This window comes from Cibotium barometz, chromosome 14, assembly GCF_041138505.1.
Source record: "Cibotium barometz isolate CiBa-2024 chromosome 14, ASM4113850v1, whole genome shotgun sequence".
Classification (NCBI taxonomy): domain Eukaryota; kingdom Viridiplantae; phylum Streptophyta; class Polypodiopsida; order Cyatheales; family Cibotiaceae; genus Cibotium; species Cibotium barometz.
The window spans coordinates 28,571,204-28,576,643 of record NC_141059.1 but is presented as its reverse complement, the minus strand read 5'-3'; positions in this window follow the sequence as shown (position 1 = coordinate 28,576,643).

Below are 5,440 nucleotides of genomic sequence, written 5' to 3'. Positions count from 1 at the left end.
CATGTTCTAACTAAAGACATTGTAGTTTTATCCCTATGGGAGGATTCCAACTTCTCGCTCTCAAGGCCTTATCTAAGGTGTTGTGCTTGTCTAGCGTCTCCAAGAATGTGGAGAAAATGATCCTCATCTAGCAAGTTGGCCATTTTTGCTCCATTTTTGCAACCTTTCAAGAGGCTATGCTCTTAAGGTCTTGCCCTCTTGCAAGAAAGTGTAGGAGAGAGAGAGATGGACATCGAGTACTGTAGATGCCATCATGTTAAACACTCTTCCCCTCAACAAGAAAAGGTGCAAGGCCATAAAAGAAGCAATCAAAAAACTTAAAAAATTGGGATGTAAATTGTAATGCTTTTTATGTAATCTCCTTTTTGGAAATATAAATACATTTGTTTTGAAGTCATCTATGCCAGAGAAAATTTTAATTTTTGTAGTAAAATTTTACATGAAGTGAATTTTTTAACTATGCAATTAAATTTTGAATTTGTATTTGAATGGAGTGAGTTTAATTTTGTAGTTGAATTTGTACTAATTTACTGAATTTAGTTTTGTAATTTTTTTTGAAATCAATTCCCAAAAAAGGAAAACATAAATTTCAAACATCTTGAAACATTTTTCTAGAGCCCCTCTAGGCCTTCCAAGCCCTCCCCTAGGGGGGGCAAGATGGGCCCAAAAGGCCCCAAGCCAGCAAGGGGCGACCGGATAGGCAAGAATCTACAAATTCTCATTTTTCTAAATTTTTTATCACAAATTCAAAATTAAATTTCATAATTCAATTACACAATAAAAATTTACAAATTTCTAAACTCTCAAAAGGAGTCTACAAAAAATTGCACATGTGTTTTATGACTTGTGAGAAAATTGGTGCAATCTAGTTCAATTTTGCACATGGTACATTAATAAAATATATTTCAAACTTATATATTTCAAAATGATTCCTATAATAAAAACCCATGATTATTCAAGCTTAAAATGAGACAAGACAAAAAAAAAATATTTGAGCTCTCCATTGATAAAGATAAAGTTTTACATAATATCACTACCGCTGATTTACAAGACATCATGACACAAAAGTCTAACTAATTTAAAATCCTTCATCATTATAGTAACCCTCTTGGATAGCACACAGGTTTGCATCCTCAAAAAAGGTCACCAAAAAAGCTTCTACAACTTCTTGTAAGCTCCCAAGGCAAGGCTTTGCACACGATAGTCTTGAGAGTAATTATGTATGATTTCCCTTACAAGACGTGTGAAAGGTGCCTTGGGAATAAGGAGATCCACATATTTTTGAGATTTGTGTATCTCTTGGAGTGCCTTGACTCCATATTTCCTCCTCCTCAGGGCACATGCAGGCACATTCAGGTTCTGAGGCCTTGGAGGACGAGGAGCCTTCTTCCAATCAAGTCCCTTGGAGCGGCCATGATGAGGTTGTGGTGGTGTTCTATAGGAGGAGGTTCTACTACCTGCCGTTGTGGAGGTTCTTGTAAATATAAAATAGGAGGGATTTTCCCCTCAGTTGAAGAGCCTCCTTGTTGGACTTCCTCTCATGTTGGAAGGGGACCCATATTGGTAGGGAGGGTCTTCCGATCATGTTGCCCTCATGGAGGTGGAATATTTTTTCCTTCCCATGGTGGAGGAACCTGATCTCGCTCCTGCTTGTTGCCACTCGAGGATTCTATGCTACTGAGATCACAAGATGCTTTGTAGTACTAGTAGCAGCATTGGTAGGAGGTGGAGATACTCTACACGAGAAGTATTTTTAGTGTATCTCTTGGAGTGCCTTGACTCCATATTTCCTCCTCCTCGGTGCACATGTAGGAACATTCGGGCTCTAAGGCCTTGGATGACGAGGAGCCTTCTTCCAGTCAAGTCCCTTGGAGCGGCCACGACGAGGTTGTGGTGGTGTTCTATACGAGTAGGTTCTACTACTTGTCGTTGTGGAGGTTCTTGTAAATATAAAATAGGAGGGATGTTCCCCTCAGTTGAAGAGCCTCCTTCAGATCCTCTGCCTCCTTGTTGAAAATCCTCTCATGTTGGAAGGGGACCCACATTGGTAGGGAGGGTCTTCCGATCACGTTGCCCTCATGGAGGTGGAATATTTTTTCCTTCCCATGGTGGAGGAACCACATCCCGCTCTTGCTCGTTGCCACTTGAGGATTCTGTGCTATCGAGATCGCAGGATGCTTTCTAGTAGTAACAGCATTGGCAGGAGGTGGAGATACTCTACAAGCAGTATTTTTAGTTCGAGCCATGGGTGAGAAAGTGAAATGAGTGAAAGCGAAATGACAAAAATAAGACCATAGAGCCTTTTTATAGGCATTGGAACATTAGGTCAAATTTTTAAAAATGACAATTTAGTATGAAACCAAAAAACTTTAATGTCCATTATTGATGTTGGTTCACCCAAAATTTTCCCTTTCTAACCATTGTAGCACACCATGTAGCATGGTGTTATGGCCCACTACTTTGGTTCCATCTAGCCTTATTGGTCTCCTTCATGCAGAATTGGGCTGCTTTTGCAATTTAAGATGCCTTTGCTTTCTCCTTCAATAATCTTCTACTCAATGTGTAATCGAAAAAACCAATCAAACATTTCAATGAAGTAATTTGTTTGTGTAACCCCTCCACCATGATGAGTGTTCTTTAAGTAGATTCCCTTTGCCCTATAATGTGACTTCTCTATCCCTTGGATTCTCCACATGTCGAGGGAACCATACTTTTAAAAGTGATATGATCCATGAGCATAAATAATATGCTGGAAACAAGCAATTGCATGAGTGATTATAAATACATATAGATTGTAACAACTTGATAATAATAAAAATGTAACAACTTGATAATAATAAAAATGTAGGTCATTTAATGGGTGATTAGTGTTTCCCCCCAACTATCAATGACAAGTTGAGTAAACTCGATGTAGACTGTTGTCTTGAATATGTTTTGTTGTACTTAACAGCATGATCGACACCATCTTGTTAAAACAAACCCAAACCCTTGCACGCTTATTACGAAGACTTGCATCCTTGTCATAGTCAGTAGTACACTTGCATAACTCTTTTCACAACTCCCATCTTGCTTTGGCGTTTTTCCCTGACATGTTATGCAAAAATCGCCTAGCCTTTGATCCACTCATTGATACTTGTTGTGCCACAACGTGCTTATCTTCATAGTCTATCAACAAAACCACTGGATGAGGACTCTCGTGGTTGGTCCACTCAATGACTGTGATTACTGACTTAGATTCTGTGCAACCACATTTCCACTTACATCAGCCCCAACAACATCTTTTTCAGCACCATACTAGCTACTCATCTCATCAAATACAACATCCCTCCTTACCCTCAATTCACATGTAGCAAGATTACAGCATCTATATCCCTTTTACTCAAGAGAATACCCAATAAACACACATTTTTCTGCCTTTGGATCCAGCTTAGTACGCAAATCATCTAGTACATGCACATATGCAATACATCATCCAAAAACTTTTAAGTTAGACAAATCAGGTTTCTTGTCACTAAACTTCTCCTCTAGCGTTACATCATGTATGGTTGCAGCAGTAGGAGTCTTGTTCATGATATAAACTACTATAGACATAGACTCAGCCCAATAGCTATGCGCCATATTCTTCTCTGCCATCAATGCTCATGCTATCTCTGCAATGTGGCTATTTTTTTGCTCAGCAACTCCATTTTTCTACGAAGTGTATCTACATGTGAATTTTCTCTGAATGCCATTCTTTCGCAAGAATTCAGAGAACTCATTGGAGAATTATTCTCCCCTTCCATCTGACCTTAGGCACTTTTCACATGCTTTCATGTCTATTTTTCAGCCTTCACTCTGAAATTTTAAAAATGAGTGCACTTCACTCTTCTCCTTCATGAAACACACCCACACTTTCCCCGTGTGGTCATCAATGAATGTTACGTAGTACCTGCAGCCCCATAGACATAGTCTTCGCAGGACCCCATCATACATCTGAATGCACAACATCTAGTACATTCCTGCTCACATTTTTGTCATGTGGAAATACATGCTTTGTTCTCTTTCCAATTTGATATGCTTCATGTATACTTTCTGCATACCTTCAACTTTAAACTTAAGCAACCCTATCATCACAATTTCTTTAGTCTGCATAGACTTCATTCTTTGCACATTTACATGCCCAATTATCTTATGCCAAATGTTTGTATCTGCAACAACTCCTAAACCATTTGCAAACATTACAATACTCACTTCATGCATTTTTACATTCAATGTAAACATTCTGCCCACTCTGTTGCCTTTTGCAACCAACCTGCACTTATCTTTAAAGTCTACATAACAGCCACCAGGGTTAAACCGGACCTACAAACCCTGCTCAATCATCTGGCCAACAGAAACTAGATTCTTTGTGATGTTCGAAACATGAAGTTCATCTACATGGTACTTCACCTTGCCATCCTACATAGACAATGGCACATCTCCAACATGGGCAATCAGATGACCAATGTCATCCCTTGTTTCAAAAAACTGGTCTTTCAAGACTCTTCATTTCCTTGAACCACTCACCATGACTTTTCATGTGGTTCGAAGAACGTGAATCAACATACCACACATCATCCTTACATGCTGCTACATCATTTCCAGACAAAGCATTCACCACATGTTGCATAACAAATAACCTCTCATTATCCTTATTATTTCTACTAGAGAATGCATAGTTATTTTGCTGCACTTTTTCATTTCGCATGTCACTCTGCTTCTTATAGAAATTTGCTTGCACATGTCCAAGCTTACCACAGTAAAAATAGCCTCATGTATCATTATGCTACCTTTGCCAATTACCACGACCTCGTTGACTCCCCCCTGCCTCTAAACTGGCCTCTTCCATGTGTGTGTTGTTGTTGCGAATCTTGGGATTGTTTGCTACTGCTGACCATAATTCTGATCACCTGTTTGGCCACACCACCTTTTTACATCCATGACCTCTATCTCTTCCTCTACCTGCACTTGTGTAGAAGGCTTGCTGCTCTGAACTGTTTTTGTTTTGTGAAGACTATTAATCTTCACGCAAATTCTTCTCTTCAATGATCAGCATTGACACCACATTTGTGAAGTTGAAAATGTTCCCGAGTCTGAATAGACGTCTGGAACGCCTTGTATTGTGGCCCGAGACCACGTAGACACACTTCCACATTATCATCATCATCAACAAAAACACCAATTGATGCAAGGGATTCCACAATTCCCTTGATCTTCAAGACATAATCATTCACAGACATATTTTTCTTTTCCACAGTATGAAGCTCATTCTTCAACTAAATCTTTTGTGCCTTAGTGTTAGTTTCATACAGCTTCACCAAGGTGTCCCATGCCTCCTTAGGTGACTTGGTATCCTGTATATGCCCAATCATAGTGTCATGTATGCTGATAGAAAGCCAATACATGACTTTCCTTGCTCCTT